This window comes from Bombus terrestris, chromosome 10 (assembly GCF_910591885.1).
Source record: "Bombus terrestris chromosome 10, iyBomTerr1.2, whole genome shotgun sequence".
Lineage (NCBI taxonomy): Eukaryota > Metazoa > Arthropoda > Insecta > Hymenoptera > Apidae > Bombus > Bombus terrestris.
The window spans coordinates 917972-935868 of NC_063278.1; the positions used below are offsets into that span (position 1 = coordinate 917972).

General features: G+C 45.4%; 1 long non-coding RNA gene across 1 annotated transcript; it reads right to left on the reverse strand.

Moving 5' to 3' along the window:
• Positions 1-8941: 8941 nt before the first annotated feature.
• Positions 8942-14854, reverse strand: LOC125385875. Its single transcript, XR_007225601.1, has 2 exons — positions 11279-14854; positions 8942-9489 (listed from the first exon to the last, which is right to left on the reverse strand). It is a non-coding gene; the product is annotated as an uncharacterized LOC125385875 (long non-coding RNA).
• Positions 14855-17897: the final 3043 nt, after the last annotated feature.

Here is a 17897-nt window from a genome sequence, read left to right on the forward strand (position 1 = left end):
CAACGACCTTTTCTACGTTACTTCACAGTGAAAAATAGAAAGAGCGATTATCTGTAACCGATTTAATGAAACATTGATTTTGTTTCATAAATCCTTATCTACCTTCGGAATCTTTATTATAACTCATTTGCGCAATCCTACAATTACCGCTGATTTATTGTCATTTGCTGCTAATCCTTTTTTTACTTTGTCACAAACCTGATATCAAGGGGTCTTCGCCCACGAATAAATAAATAAATAAATAATTAATCGATTAAACTTTGAGATTTTGCCCTGTTTCCGTGCGTCGTAATTGTAAAGAATAAATTATCCAATAAGAAACGGTCGATGTGTGGCCCATATGCACGTTTTTATATCATTCATATTCGTAATTAGGGTAATTTCTTATTCAGAGCCGACAATGCAAATTAAAGATCTAACGATGATATATTTTGCTCGCAAATCACGGTACAAGAGTCGAATGCAATTAAAGCTCTATTGGCGTTTTGGTGTTTAAATGCTGGATAAGATCTGGCTCTGGCGGAGTGGCGGAGGTTAGCAAAACGTTCGAAAATAATTTACGAAGCTGCAAATGACAATAAGGAAGAGAGATTTCGAGAGTGGCATTCGGCGCTGAGAAAATTCCCTTTTGTGAACGGGTTGTATCCAGAGCGTAGCGACGAAACGAGCTTATTCTAGAAACGGTCGATCCGTCGTTAACCCTTATTTATACCTGCTCGTATAATTAACGTTTACGACGTTTCCCGTTTACCGAAGACGGACAGTTTCAACCTCGGCGGAATTATTGCTTGACAGAGTGTTTCTTGCTTTTCATGCTTCGTTGATGCGTTTATGTGCTTGCGAACTGGTTGCGACGAATTCGGCCGAAGGAAAGAGTTTAAGGTCGAGAAAAATCACTTCCAGAAATTTCCTTTCAAGGTTGCATCATTACAGAAATGTTAAGACTCTCCGAGAGTTGTTTTTTGCTGTGCTCGGTGATAACGATAACTGCCCTAAACCGTACCAGTAAACATTTCCTAGCAATAATTAAATTTTATTTTCCGGCTATAGATATATCCCGTGCCACGAAAGTACTTGTACTTGAACACTTGTAGAAACATTTCACGAATATATTACGCCAACTATATAACAATTTTTTTTTTATCACTACCAATAATAAAACACGATTATTATTACGATTACATCGAGCTTCAAATTTAAAAGTAACCGAAAATGTGACGTATACTTGACAGGGGCAATCAACTTATTTGAAACAATCGATTATTCGTTAAACTAATAATCCACGATATTTAGTCAAACCATCTTCGACGCTAACGAAAGATAACGTAATACGAAATGATAGTTTGAATTTTTTCAACTTCTAATCGTATAACGTGCCAAGATAATTTAACCGATGTAAAGATTCACGGTACGAGAATGAAACTGTCGCAATGAATTTTGAGAAGCGTCGACGCCGAAGCGAAGAGAGGCGCCCGCGCCGGTACAATTTTCTCCGGCAAATACGTCCCTGGATCGCATCGACGTGTTAACTCGTTGTACAAACAACAATGTAAAGACCTTGAGACCGCAGTGGTGCAAGGCATCGAATGTAAAACGTTCACATAACATTATGACATTACATAATGATCTGTAATGCCATTGCAATGCCGCGTCTGGCGTGCTCGACGACTAGATGAGAGATCAGGATCGTCTAGAAAAAAGGGAAAAAAAAAGTGCGTGTGGGATTTAACGATGTGTCAGTCAAGGTAACGAAAGATCGGCCGATACGTTTATCGTTGTTATTCGTTTATCGTATCGCGGTCGAGTCTCGGTCGGAACAATTACCAATTAACGCGAGGCGCCATTCCACTGAATTCAAGCCAGAAGAAATTCTACAAAATCTCGCTCAACCATTAGACGCGCTACTACGCTCCCTGCTAACGCTTCCCACGTGTCGATCGTGTTACAACACTTTTAAATGCTGAGCAAACACCTTTTTATCTCAGTGTAATCGACAATATTCCGGATAGACGTGAAAACACCATGACCGATATGTTCAACGTTCTTGGCGAGTAGCTTGGAAAACTTTTTGTTCCACGCGATGTTATTCCGCCCGTCTTTGTTGATCGTCGGTCCATGGTTTTCAACTTCTTCGTTCTAAAGTCTAGGAAGCGAATAAAGGCGACGATTAAAGCTAGATTCACGCAACAACGACAGTCCGGCAAGCCCTCGCACGCATCTAGTTACATCAGAAATTTCAAATAAGAAAGTACATTTATCTAGTAATCTGATTGTATACGCGTAGACAGTCCGTGTATCATTCGCACATAATTTGCCGGTGTCAGTTCTAGATCCACGTACAATCGCGTAACAAATCATACATTAACAAGATGGCTATCAGGATGAAAATTCCGCGGAGTAACATTTATCTGCAATCAGGTTCGCTATTTTTCACGAAAGACTCGTTTCAAGTCTCGTTGTACACTGTTCGCACTCGATACCGAGATTGCATCATCTTTGCTGTTCGCGTCGATTTTTTCCTCGTTTTCTCTCGCAACCAGTCAACTATTGTTTCCCGAAGCTACCGGTCTATTCAGGAATACGTTTATTTTTTTCCTTTCCTCCGAGCGAAACGGAAGACTCGATGCGTACGCGCGTGGACGTAAACGCGCGCTCACGCGGACCCGCGTTTTCCGCTTTGGAAAGTCCACGGCTTCCTGCTATTATCCGAGCACGTCCATGGAAAAAAGGACTGTTATCAGCCGTCGTTAACTCTAACTCGACGTTGAAAGATTCGTCACGAACCGCCGTGTGTATACCTCGGTTCTTTTCATACGCGATTGTACGGCCTGCGTCTCGACGTACAGCTCCGTGGAATCGAATCGCCGCCGTGCCTGCAAAAATCACCATACGTTACGATAACGACCACGAGGACATCGTGAAATTCCTGATTGCGTAAGAAACGATCGTATCGGACGTTCCTTCCTTGGGCTTCCTTCCTTCGCCAGTAGCTTTTATGAAATCGTTTTTCGTATTTCTCCGTCCGACCACTTGAGACGCTAATTTAGAAAATTATATGACGAACCGTATCGGACAACGATGCAACAGACGCGCATTTCTGTGAACAACTGTACGTGCAAAGTAGAAGGTTACCGCATGACATCAGCCTACTCTATTGCTACACTCTATTACTTCGTTGCCGGCGATGATAGCACAGCCGAGTTTTCTTCTGCTACCGACGATAGTCGAGATGCTCGAAGAGTAACGCAAGTCACGCAAGACACGATCAACGACAAAATGGATCGATTTTAAGCGTAATCCATTAACGTAGTCGCGAGTACGTAGATACTCCGGCCTGTGATCCGAATGAAGGGTCCGGTAAAAGTACGAATCGAAAAATGAAGGAACACGTGGGAATGTGCGGGCATACGCGCGAATGGATCAATTTTACTCGTGCGCTTTGTGCGAAATGTAAATGCATGGAGCAGGTTGAATGGATAGAAATATGACGTAACAGATGCAAGTACAATACCGGTATACTAAGAATCGTTTTACGACTCGAAACGAATTTATGAATAATAATTTAGTCGACTGGATGGTAAAATGTTCAGCTATTTGGTTATTTTTTACCGCGAGCGAAGAATGAAACAATGTCTTGGTGTCGTCGTGGAAAAAAGAACATTTAGCATGACAGAAACGATACGTAATTTCGCAAACAACGAAAACCAAGCGCATAAATAGATGTACCCACCTGTCTGCTAGCTATTATTAGAACGTTTGAGAAAACAGGCATTCCACTTTATCTAGAAAGAAGCAATTTCATGCGTGCGTTCTTACGTTCCAATTCGCTCAGGCATTGCATCGAACAAATCGCACGTGTCTTTTGATATGTAAATCCATGTGTAACATGCGACTAATTTTATTTTGCAAAATGTTCTACAAATTGATCGTTGAAGAAGAAAAATTTATTATCTCGAAGTAAATAATAAATCAATAACATCGACTTACCACGTCTCTCGCGCGATATTGTAAGCGACGGGGTTATCGTTGTACTCGAAATTCCACGAGAGTTTTAATACCAGTAGATACAGAGTATTATTATAGTAGATAGAAAGTACTCGTAGGTAGGAAACAACGAAGATCGATTTATCTGCGTCGAAATTTTGTAAAATAACCACCTAAAGTGACACTATGGATCTCCTTAAATTTTATCAAACGACGCGTCCACGATAATGCAAAAATATCTATCAATGTTAGCACTCTCTGCATACGCTTACACAACCTTGTTCTGATTTTAGACCGAGCCGTATCTTTCCACGGAGAAGCATAAGCATTTTTTCATTAGCTACTCTGATACTTATCGTGGCATTGCGCGACAATTAGAAGAATCTCTCTCGTTTCGTTCCAGTCTTCTCGTTACACGCCAGTTCCTGGACCGCGGATTCTATTAAGCGAGCGTAATTTTCATGCCGTGCATGTGCGAATGTATAATTAAATTTACCAGGTAGAAGTATTATGCTAAACTTTGTAATCAATTACGAGAAACCGAGACAGAGATACCTCGAGCAGGAAGACAAAGCGCCATAAATGACGTAAGTTCGCTCAGACGATCGAAGTAGGATGGAAAGGTTTTTTCCTCGAATCCTAATGGGGCGCGGCCGTTTCGCGAGACTCGAAGAAGAGCTTGTTTTTCTCATTTTCCGAATCATCGAATCGCTAGGTTACGAAACCAACGGACAATTAATTCGAAGCATTTCCTGCAGAAGACACTGGATATCCTCGCCCCCCCCGCCGCCCCCGCCCACCAAATTATCAGGTACTTGCTAATTTTAAACATAATCTTCGTTACATTAGATCTATAATAACACGTTTAAAAGGTTCGTTTTTCTTATACCATTAATAAATATCCATTTTGTAGTTACAACATTCATTTATCCTTATTCTAAGTGCGTTACATACGTATGTAACATACATACGTAGTGTGTGTTATGCAATATTGAACGATGTTTAGACCGTTAGTAAGATTTTTACAAATTGTTGGAGAAATTTGCAGCTTTGTAACGATCTACTTTATAAATAAAACTATTATCGGTTTTACTCGTAAACTTTAGACGTACCGAGTGAATTGCAGATAGGTATTTAGTACCTTAAATGTACTTTAAATCGCGGGAAACCCCGTCTATTATTATTATTTTCAAATTGCAAACATTTACTAACGAGCCTTTCGTCGACCAAATGCTTATCTACTAAACGAAGCTCGTGTACGACGCTTGCGAAAATAATGTACAACGGAGTACGCGCAACAAGCAACGATACCAGATATGTAATTAAGCAAACAAACAAATTGATCATTTTTATCGATTCCGAAGGACGGGTCGAAATAACGTCGACGACGATCGATCGATTCTGTAATACCTCTTTTAAATCTCTCGTATCTGCGGCGAATCATTATGCAATTAAAGCAAGAGAATTTATCGATGACGTTGAGCGCGTACTTGTATATTCGCGATCGAGCGTAAGTATCGACGTATCGGTAGAAAATCGTGCCCAAGAAATCGTCCAAGATGAGTACGACTAGTTGTTAACTGTGTGCGCAAGTTGTAACGATCGAGGAGGCAACCTTGAAACTGGCCACCACCTCCAGCTTCGTCACCTCTATCACCTACACCAGCATCGCGTAATGTGCATCGGTGTTCGAACTACCGGTCGGTAGCAACTAGCGGTAGCAACAAGAGCAAGCATCACCGACGCGCGTCCGCCGTCTCTTCCGAGGCAGCAACGATGGAAGCTCGACAGGCAACGATTCAGCAACGAAGCGTGCAGCATCGACCGACTAGAAGAGAATGAGAGGAGAAAGGGAGGGCCCGTATCGTTGGAACGACCAAAGAAAGATCCCTCCCTTTCCTTTCCTTTTCCTACGACTCCTCCTCCTCCACTTCCTTCGCCGTCCATCGCAGCCCTCTCGCGCGTTCACCCTCTCTCTCTTTCTCTTCCTGTCTCCTCACGCGCTTTCTTGCTTCACCCTCCGTCACGGGAAGCAAACCGGATTCGCAATAAAACGAGTCACCTCGAAATATACGAGACCAACGAGGATCTAACCTATACGGTCAAACTGGATCTCCGTCTTTCTATTTCTCATTCTGCATTCTCCTTTCCTATCTCTCTCTCTCTTCCCCTCCCCCCTCCCTCCCTCCCTCTCGCTCTCTCTCTCTCTCTCGCTTTTCGACATTCTCACTCATTCTCTCTTTCGACGCTCTCCTTCTCTCTTTCTCCGTCTTTCTTCTCTCGTCCCCCTTTTCATCCCGTTCCGTTGCACCTTCGTCCCCGCTTCTCCCTTCCCTTTTCACGGTTTTCTTCTCTCTTTCTTTCTCGTTTCGCTAAAACATCTTTCCCCTTCTGGTTCGATTCGAGTGAAAGGGACAAGGAAAGAAGGAATGGCTAGAGCTGCGTCGCGTCGTGTTGTGAGAAAGGTGCAAGTACGACGGTCGGCGACCATCTCATGGGACGAGGTAGCAGCAAGGAGAGTTAGAAAGGAGAGTCCGACAGAGGTAGAGAGAGAAATGGACGGAGAAAAAGACGGAGTGAAGGAGTTAGGAGTAGGGTGAGACCGTCTCACGAAAGAGACCAAGCGGTCCAAGGGTGTTGTTCCATAATTTCTGTGCATAGTGCCGTGTCAACGGAATTTCTGTTCTTTTACGTTGCCTGTGACAGAAGGAGACTGATACTTTCGCGCGTGCCGTTGTATACGTGTATATAACGTATACACGTTCGTAAAGAATTACGTTGAACGGCGGACTGCGTTGAGCAACGTTCATAGAAGATTATGTATTGCGTGAAATATCAAATCGCGGACGCAACAGTTAGAAATTTTAAGCATAAATGGAATGGTGGCTGCGGGGAAACGCTATCGCGCGAAAGACCTTTCGATTCCGCCGTAGTAAAGAGTCGAATTCATTTTACCGGTCGACAACGACGCGACGACTGGAGTAGGCTGTCCTAATTATACATATACCGTCGCATGAGTCAGGCGAGGAAAAGAATTTCTAAGGTGATAAGATTGTGCAGATAGCGAGAGAAATGTTTGCTCACCACCTATGTACATGGTCGACGTTAGTAGTTTATAGTTACGAGTCTCTATCGCGACTTTCAACTAGACGAATTCAATGTAGAAAGCAACGGCGAGGTAGAAGTTCGGCAAATCTGTCGGCTTTTCCTCCATTGGCGATACGATGAAACGAAGAATACTACGCTGTGATAAATAACGAGTAAGATGAATGCGAATTAAGCAAAAACCGAAGGAAACGGAATAATGGCAAAACGCAGATCTCGATGGTACAGTGGAAAACAAAGAAGAAATTGCGAAAAAAATAGCAGAGCGTTTAATTGCATGCGTGCCGAGGTCGGAGAGGACCTTGCAACTTTTCTCTCTTTTCTTCGTTCTTCTTTCTCTCTCACTTCCTTTTTCCCCTCCACTTCCTTCTATCTTTCGCGCGTAATGATAAACAGCCGAGTGTTCCCTGTAACGATTACGCAAGGCGTTTGGCCTTCTCGACGCGCTTTTAATTTAGACCGCACCATAAATAAATAAATAGTATCGAGCTCGATAACTCGACGCCAGGCGGTAACGGGCCGAGTCCACGAGACTGCGCGCGAATTAATTAATTTCTCGCAATTACGCCGACGTAGATAGCACGGGTAAATATTTAACGTAACGTACGACGGCTTCTTGGAAGAGAAAGAAAGATAGGAAGAAGAACAGAGGAAAAGTTTACCTTTTACGTTTTTACGTTCGTTCGTCCGAAAAATCGTCGTCAATTTTTCGATAATCAACGTCAAATAATCGATCGTGCGAACGATGATTAACCTGACATTTAACGTTGATACACCTCCGGAAAATGCATCGCTACCGCTCAGACTTCTTTTTATCGACTGTCGAAACGATTGAACCACGTGATCGCCGTTTAACGTTGGATTCAATTGATTAAGACGACGTTACCAAGTTACCACGCTCATATTTGTCCAAAAGGTCATCGATTTCTCATCGATTAGCGACTAAATTATTAAGCGAGAGGATGACATTTTTAACGCAGGTGGAACACAGTAACGGGCCTGTTCAACGTCTTCCAGCACTTACTATTAAATCACGAAATAAATCGAACGAGGCCGACGGCAGTTCGTACAACTCGAACAAAGCAACGTACTGACATTTTCACGTTATTCCGGCTCCGATTATTTTATTTCAAGGCTCCCTCGATCTTTGCTTTTCGTTATAGCCGCAACTACTTTATTCGATCGAAGAAATCGAATTAACACGTATGTCATACGACTTACTCGTGATTAACGATAGATTTACCAGGGGCAGCATGGAGGTCATCGACGATTTAAATTAAATAAGCAGTCTATATTCGTACAGTTTTCAATATTCGTAATTACGCCGACGCCAAGTACTAAATGTTCTAGAAAATGCTGAAACAATGTTGGTTGTTGTAGTTTGTATACCTCTGGATTGAGGGTACACGCGGTATTACATACATGTAGGTACACGCTAATGTAATCACTCCTTTAAACAAAAGCATTCGACTCGATTGTTTCTCGTATCGTAGACACACATGGCACGACTAAAAGATATAAACTTACTTACCTATTTGTTAGTAATTTCTCACAAATTAACGTTGAAATGTACTCGTGACGCATATTGTTGAATTCATCTCGAAACGTATAATAAAGTGACGACAGTAACAACAGCTTCGTTTAAAAAAATTACATCGTTATTAAAACAACATATATATATATAATGTAATAACAATGAAAATAAAAATCAAAATGTTATACGAACAACAAAGGTATCAAATCAAAATGAACGGTACCAGATCTTTTTTTTTCCGGTTAGAAAGCATGCAAGTATCTTTGTTAATATTAGCGTTTTCTGTTATCGAGATAGGAACATAATCACGTATACTTGTATAGTTTCGTATCGTTTTAATTTTAACCGACTGTATATTACATACACGTACAAGTAGCTACGTATTAGTCGGTAGTAATAGCGTTGAGTTTCTTCCATGAAAGAAACACCGACTTTCGTACAAAATATTTTCTTGCATTTTCGATACTTAAGAATATAGCGCCTATATATATACATATATTTAAATCGGACGTACTATATACGCATCTTAAAAAATCTTACATATAATGCTAAAATAAGCGACAACGTTCCGACGTTATACGTAAAACATGCAAAATTCGTCCGACAGTCAACGTGTTAATACGGTCGGACTATGTTTCGTGGCGAGAAAGAGCATAGGAAGAGTTTATCGCGGCGAGGAGCTGAACGCAACACATATCGCATCAGCTGTTTCTCGACCTCCTTTCGGAGCGTCCCTCGAGCGAAATTCGTCTACCGCTCTAAGTATAGCCAGCCGCTGCGCTGCCGTAATCTCCGGACGCGTGCACATCGTTGACCGAATCTACGAATGGCATTAACTGCGGGTACGCCTGTCCCCTGCTATCTGGCTAGAGAAAGAGGAACGATGAAACAATCGCATACCTGGTGCACCGACTCGAATTCAAGCCGCACCAGTCGGCCATGAAATTCTTTCGAAGAATGTTTATAAATAGTCCCAATGAAAAGTAAAACGTTCACGAGCTAAAGCTTTCGTTAATGAAACGAACGCGCGGCGTACAGACAACTGACACGAATCGCAACAATGAATGAAAAAACGTCGGTGAAAAGCTTCCGCTCGTCTTTCGTAGACTCGATTCGGAATAACGCGAGTTTTCTTGCAACTTTTACGATACTTCGTGACGCGTAATTACGGATTCGAAGCAACTACCGCGCAAAGCTGCGAATGGACCATCGGACCATTCTAAACAGTTCGAATTGGAGCATAGTAAGCGAGTAAGTCTTTTGTAAACGACCGAAGCATGGAACGGACCGTATACAAACGGACAAATAAGCAGAACGGGTTCGAGCCCATTTAAGGTTAATCCGACGATAAGAGCGGCTAAAGATGCTCGTGTCACGAGCTAAACTCGTAATCAAAGTAAACGCGGAGGAAGCTCGAAGCAGTAGGTGTTTACCAGCGAGTCATTCAAGCATTTCACTATCGATCACGGCTGAAAGCGTTTCCGATGCATAACTAGAGCAACGACATAATTCTTCGGATGAAAAAGAGTACGCGCGACGGTCGCGCGGTCGAACCGATTGGATGAAACGGCCGATCGCGGGCCATACGTTTTTAAATGGAAAGAAAGCACGTGGGAGTGATAGGTGAACGAGAGGAGAATAGGTACGGGTTGGAAGGTCGGCGAAAGAAACGAGAGAGCGATCCGGGGCCTAGAGAGGGATTTACAGGAAGGAGGAAGGGGAAGGAAGAAGGGAGGCGGTGAAAACATAACGTTCTATCTCGTCGGTTCGCGAGAGACTGAAGAGACGCGCAAGCGCGTTTGCTCGTTCGCATAGACCAGAGGATCGAGGCGGAGTGAGAAAAGAAGCGGGAAAGACAAAGAGTGGGAGTGGGACGGATCGAGGGAGGGCAGTGAAAAGCAAAAGATAAAGTTTCAGCCGGTGATAAAGAAAGACAGAATAATAGAGGGAACGGGACAGAGATTACAGAGATAGACATGGTGGACACAGAAGGAAAAGGCTCACGGGAGGACGCACAGAAAGAACGGAAATGTTGGGTCGCAAAAGACGGGGTGAGAGATCTCGGGTCGTAGAGAAGAGGAGGAAGGAAATGAAACGAAATGAAAGAAAGAAAAAAAAAGAAAGGGTAAAAGAAAGAACGAAAGAACGAAAGAAGGAAAGAAAAAGAGAGGCGCGCAAGGGTCTGCGCGTCTCTCTGGAGAGGCTCTCTCGCTCCATTCTTACGTATTACGTGCACGAGCACGAGCGGAGCCTTGTATTACACCATTATCGTGACAAAGAAACTCGCTATTCGGCCGCATCCGAGCGACGAGGACGAGAATAAAGAGTATAGAGTGGTTGCGACTTCAGCGTGTGCGTTCGTACGTGTGCACACTACCGAACGATATGGACATATGCGCGCGTCTAGACGGAGAAACGAGAAAGAAAAGATGAAAAACAGAGAAAGAGAAAAGGAGAACGTAGAAGGGAGAGAGAGACAGGGTGGGTGGCGTGAGGTGGAGCGGGAGGGAGGGAGAGAGAGAGAGAGGAAGAGAAGAAGACGGAAGAAATGAAGACAGACGAAGTCTGTACTCTTATCGTACGACAGTTCGTGCATGTGCATCGAGGAACACAAACACACAGGTTCCACACGTGAATCGCGGCGCGCGTACTTACACACAATGTTGAGTAACATAAATGTGCACGGAAGGAGCAACACCTCACAAACGCGGCCTAGGCAAGAGAGCTATTTGTAATGTAATAGTGAGAGCACCAGTGGGGAAAGGGAGAGTGGAGGAAGGTGGTGGTAGATGGTGGGGCAATGGTGGGAGGAAAGAGTAAACGTAGGAAAGAGATAGGTAGAAGGAGAGCGAGTAAGAGAGGAAGAGAGAAGGGAAGAGGTGCCACTCGACGAGGAACCAATACTATAGTCCCTTTACAAACGAACTCACGAGGCTCGCGAGGCCTCCTCTCTAGCGTGAGTATTCCGCCGGGAGTTCTCGAGAGAGAGAGAACCGTGCTTTTCGGACCCTCAACCCTTTCTGGGCTCGTCTGTAAGCCACGGGGCCCACCTGGCCTCTTCTCTACCACCACCACCACCGCAGAGTCACTACTACCACCGTTACCATCATCGTCACTGTCACCGTCCTGCCACGCTCCGATCAGTGGACGGTATATACGCACTCGTTTCAAGCGGAATTCGTGTACCACCACTACTATCGGATCGCATCAACCACCACCATCGTAACCGCCACCACTACCACCACTACCACCACCACCACCACCACCACCACCACCACCACCACCACCACCGTAGTCACTCGTCGACTGCCCAGTCTACCTCTCTTCGCGTTTACCTAGGACCAGCCAGAGAAAGAGAAAGAGAGAGAAAAAGCAAAGTATCATACGCAGAACGGAGATAGAAATAGAGATAGAGATAGACAGAGGAGTTAGAGAGACAGAGAGAAAGGGAAAGAGTAAGAGAGAGAGAGAGGGGGAGAGAGAGAGAGAGGGAGGGAAAAGAGAGCGAGAAGGGGGAGAAAGAGGAAAAGAGAAAGAAGGAAAGAGTGAGAGAGCGTGAACAGCACAGAGAGTAAGAGAGGGTCTCGGGTTTGCGCAAAAGTTACGACGGAGCGAGGAGCAGTGAGACACACCGCGGAGACCGGAAGAGACCCTCTCTCCCTGAAGAAGTCCTCCGGCGAAGTGAGAAAGAGAGAGAGATCACGCGCGAAAAACATACATCGTGTCGATCGAACGTGTCGTTTCTGTGTATGACGTGCGTGTGTGCAACGCGTGTGTAGTGAGACAAATTTCGTGAAAGTCAACGACGACATTGTTAACGTTTCGTTTCTATCGGTGATCGTGCTCACGATCATCGTCGTCGTCATTGTTGTCGTGGTCGTCGTAGTCGTTGTCGTGGTCGTGGTCGTGGTCGTGATCGTTGCCGTCGTTCGCCGCGAGTCTTCGTCGGGAGGCCACGTGGCCTCTGGTTGCTCCTATCTTCCGGATTTCCATGGGACTGTGTCGACACGATCGGACACCGTTCGTACCGCGAATTTTCCTCGGCTTTTTATATCGTGGTATCTGAAAACGAGTGGCACCACACGTCGTTATCAGTGCGATCCGAGTGCGCGTTCCTGCCGAACGAAAACACCGGACACGTGCTCATCCGCACGTGCTTTCGTCGACGCACGTGCTCTTTAGGCAAGTCCGGTGTCGTATATTAAACGAGCTTTTCGGGGATTTCAGACAAATGTCAACGGTTTAAGCGGACCGCGATTATGCATCGTCGGCATCGATACGACGATATTTAAAATCGCAGGGATTGGAACTGTGACACAGGGAAAGCGAGAGAGAGGGAGAGAAAGAGAGAGGGAGAGAGAGAGAAGGGGGGAAAGAAAGGAAGAAATAAAGAAAGAGAGAGAGAGAGAGAGAGAGAGATAGCCGAGACAGCTGTGGAAATTGTGAAATCGCGAAAGGATCCGAGCGAAAGGAAGAGAAAGGAAGGGAAAGGGTGGAGAAAGTAGAAAGAAGAAGAAGGAAAGGAGGAAAAGAAGAAGAAGAAGCTTCGGAAGAGCAAAGAGCGAGACTCGGTGCTTGGTTGCCGCTTACGTACCAAGCAAGAGCGGGCTGCGTTGTGTAAGAGCTGAAAGTAAAAGTTGAAACCGCCGAGTTGGGCTCGCGGGAGCGCGTGCGGAGCGCGCTAAAATCCGATCCTGTCTCGTAGGCTGGGCATAGCCGAATATCTCTGCCTCTCTCTCTCTGTCTTTCTCTCGGTGGCTTTCGGATTTGGTCCCACCTTCGAGCTGTTTCTCTTGGACGTGTCTCCTAAGCGAGAGTCGATCGCGGGCACCATTCCCGCGGAAGGAACACGGTGATTGTCGGGAACTCGAACAGTGGAACGCACGAAACGGAACGAAACGAAACGAAACGAAACGAGACGAGACGGAAAACGGGAGCAAGAAAAGAAGTGTGCAATTGTGTAACAACATTTCTAGTCCGCTGCTTCGTGAAATCTGTGTCTAATTCCGATTAGACGACGCTGGTGCACGCCGACACGAACTCTCCGTTTGGTCTCTCCCGCGACGAAAACAGGTGAAAGAGCGCGCATACGGTGAACGTACGTAAGCGTTCGATCACAATCGTTGCCCGTGTTCGTCCGAATCGTCGACCGTGTCCGCGTCGACGAGGAAAGCGATGGAAACGATCGTTCTCGTATGTTTGTTGGTCGTGTCGTGCGCTGCGAAACGCGAGTGTTCAAGGTCGTCGCTCGTATCCCACCGGTAACCCGCTTCCGGGACGAAGAAGGCACCAGGATCTCCTGTCACGGCGTGCCTTTAGCAGCCAATTTCGTGGTAGAATTCGAGCCCGTCTCTTGATCCTTCGATCGCGTCCCGCTCGCTTCCACCACACGCCGCCACCGCCGTCATCGCCACCGCCGTCATCGCCGCCGCCACCGCCACCGCCATCGCCACCGCCACCGCCACCGCCACCGCCGCTGCTACCGCGTCCGGGCTACAGAAGTTTCGTAAAACGGATTACAAAACCAGAAGAGAAAGGAGATAGAGAAAGGGAGAGGCAGAGAGAAAGAAGAGAAGCAAGTGGAAGAAGGAGAGAGAAACAGCGGTGATCCACCGCGTCGCAGGAAATTGTAAGGCAACGATACGCAGTGGAGATACGGTGTTCGAGCACGAGTTCTGGATCGTCTCAGGGGGTGGACGACGACGAAGCGGCCGGCGGAGTGCCGAGTCGTGAAAGAAGAAGTCAGACGGCTCGGCAACCGGGAGAAAGAGGAAAAGGACGGAGAAGTCTCTCTGTCGAGGACACACAGCAGTAGTGGTAGTAGCGGAGGACAAGTTTGAAAGACGATCCGGATGTGGCTGAATCCACTTGTTATCTTTCTCAACTCTGACGAGAGACCGCGTACTTTTCTAGTCTTTCGACTCTGGTTCACCCTTTCAACGTACTGGATTTTCCCAGTGTCTCTCTCCGCTTTGATCGATAATACATCCCCCGGCGATCTTGCTCGACGTACGTCGCTCTTTTACAATAAGATCTTGGAGAGCTCGTGCACGCTGCACGGAGACACGCGGCCGAGCGGAATTAAAAGTGCGCTTAAAAAGGTTAGCGGGATAAAAAAGGCGCGCGCGCGAAAGGATAAGAGAAAGGAATAGGAGCTACCTCCGAGTCCTTGAGAGTACCCAACGGGTAAAAGTGCCGCGCTCGGAGCCAGCCGGTTGACCCTGGGCAGCCAACGGAGCAGACCCCGTTGGAAAAAAGTTCTCCACGTCGTTGTCGTCGTCGTCGTCGTCGTCGTCGTCGTCGTCGTCGTCGTCGTCGCCGCCGTCGCCGCCGTCGTCGTCGTCGTCGTCGCCGCCGTCGTCGTCGTCGCCGTCGTCTTTGTTGTTGCTGTCATCGTCGTCATCATCATCGTCGTCGTCGTCGTCGATGTCATCGCCGTTGTTATCGTCATAATCGTCACCATCGCCGTCAGTGTGATCCTAGTTATCGTGCCCGATACATCGTTCTTCCGTTTACCTCGAATATCGCTTTAGGGTGTCGTGCGACGTATCGGGCTACCAAATTACACCCTTTCGATGAGATCGCGCGTGGTTATCCTGTGGCATGTGTGAAATTAAGAAGAACCACGCTACATTTGAATACCACTTCTGATTATTATCGGTTGCGTTCGAATTTCCCTCAAGCACGAAGACTACGACTTGTCATTCGTTCGCGTATCGTGACTATGTGAACGTGTTTTTTCATGTGAAGTGATTCTTAGTGCCAACTCCGATATTGTCTCGATCGTATTTCGTTGTTACACCAACGTCTGTTTAATGTTCCACCGTTTCGTCTGCGTTCCTGTACGACGTGCTGCGATCTGTTTCTCGTGCCGGTGGTGATACATGCTCCGGTATATCAATGTATGTCACGTGTCTGTACCGTCGTCCTCGTCGCCGCTATCACGGGATTTCGGGTCGTCGGCTCGTGGAGATGCTTCGTGACTCTTCGAGAGAGTCTTAAGGAAAACACCGCCGTTCGCCGACTTGCTTTCTTTGGATACCACCGATATTGGATAAAATACGGACGATTAAAACGACAAGGTGAGAACATAGAATACGGAATATCCTTAAACTAAGCGACGAACGCGACAACAGATCCGTTTTAAATTTGTTCGCTTCTGTCACGATTCGTAAATCAAGTTAATATGTTGACGCAGAAATTTCTACCGCGCAAACATCGGCGAACGATTTCCCGTGTAATCAAACGAATTTACCTATGAATTTGTGTAACGATGCTCGGCGTAATTTCTGTAAGCTTAATCGTTACGCTAGCATCGATAATTCGAACTGTTTGTACGTACAAGTGAAACGATGCTAGCTGACGATATTTGCATAAAACTCGTACGGAACGCGACGATTCGTAGCACGAGCTCGTGTGCAATTACGCGCACGCGAAGCAGCAGAAAACCCCGTTGAAAACGAAATTCAACGAGTTCGAGGAGTTGTCTGGATTTTTATTTCATCGCGCGTCACTTGACACAGCATGTCGGTATATCGAGGAAACGGCGAAACTACGAACGATAATGAGGAAATTACCAGAGCAGTGAACCAACATTCCATACGATTGGATATAAGAGACTGTGTAAATTAAAGTGGCGACGTAATTGGAGGCAAAAACGATCTAACGTACTCGGAGACAGGTAGATAGATTGCAACGAACCGCACTGACAATGAGAAAATATGATCGAACGAGTCGTAGAACAAATTGCACGACTATATTGACTTTGCGAAAGTAATTCCTATTTCTGTCGAAGAGCCTGTAGTACTAAATCCGAACCTGATCGATTTGCGTGTGTTCGTCTCTATGAGAATAGCAACGCGAACGTTATAAACGTTAAAATACATGTAATACGGTCCTCCCTTGAACGAGCCAGGTATTCGGTGTATGAAAGAAATAACAATTTCACCGTGGCCATCGTTGTCCTCGTTGTCCTTGCTGTTTATTGGTCATTGTTGTCCTTCATTAATATCTTGGTAATCTTCAGAAAACTTTCGAATAGACTCGTCCACTCGTTCGCATAACGACGTAAAAACTTCTCTCCTGAACGTGCAATTCAAGTTCAGGTGTTCCATGGCCGTGCATGAACGTTGGTTGCGCAACTGTTTTTAAGAAAAAAAGATGGAGGAGGGACTCGCGAGTTCTATGTGGTCATCAATGGCTCGCGATGACGGATCGTAAAGAAAAAGCGATCTCGAGTCAAGGTCGGGCTCGTCGAAAGGCGTCTTTACGTTCGCCATTTCGTATTCATGTGGTCATTATCTGCCGGATATATTTATGTTGCGCTCTCGCATAGTCAGTGCATATAGAAGTTGCATCGACGCAAATAATCCGATGCAAACAGAAATTACGGTCAAGTTTGAAAGGCGAACCAGTCGAAATTCCGAGTTAACGTTGATCTACTCTTTTATCGATGCGATCAGCGTGCATTCTTTTCACCGACTTTCATGAAAGAAAATTTCAAATTTTGTCGCCGTAAAAACGACGTTCTTCGTCCCTAGAATTCTCTCCGGAGGTAACGCTCTTTCGAATTATCTCGCATAGAACGCATCGGCGAATCAAGCAGAATATAGACCCCTTACTTTCACATTACATTTTCTAAACAAATTATTTATGCGATTGCGCCACTCGTGATATTTGAAGCGTACGCAGAAATAAATATTTCTTTACGCAAACTACAAAATACTTTACGATGCTATATACGGTAGTGTTCGCTAGATGATTAGTAAGGCTAGTGAAAGGCGAGTTCGGTTCCATTAAGATAAATTTGATCGGCACATCGAAAAGAAAATATTTTCATTCGTACCGAGATAACCGCGTGTTCGAGTAACTCGACTTGTAACAGGTGTATTTACGAACAATCTACTACGCAGACGATTTATTATTAAACAAATAGAAATATCTATTAAGCAAAAAGCTTGAATATCCGTCGCGCAATTTTCAAGCACCTGTTTTCAGCGGCCGAGTAAATAGTAACGTTTCAGCACGAATCCCGATCGCTTTTATCTACGTTGCATGGTCATTGATCAGCGGATCGTCGATTCGTTTAGCGGAGGACGATCGACTCCCGTAAAAACGAGTATCAGGAGTTCGATGGGCCACGATATTCGATATCCGATATTCGAAAACAGTGTCGCATGCCTCGTACGTTCGGTTTGATATCGATCGTTTCTCGATAATCGATACACAACTGACTAAATCTATCGTGAATCACGTCCAATTGACGTTACGTAAG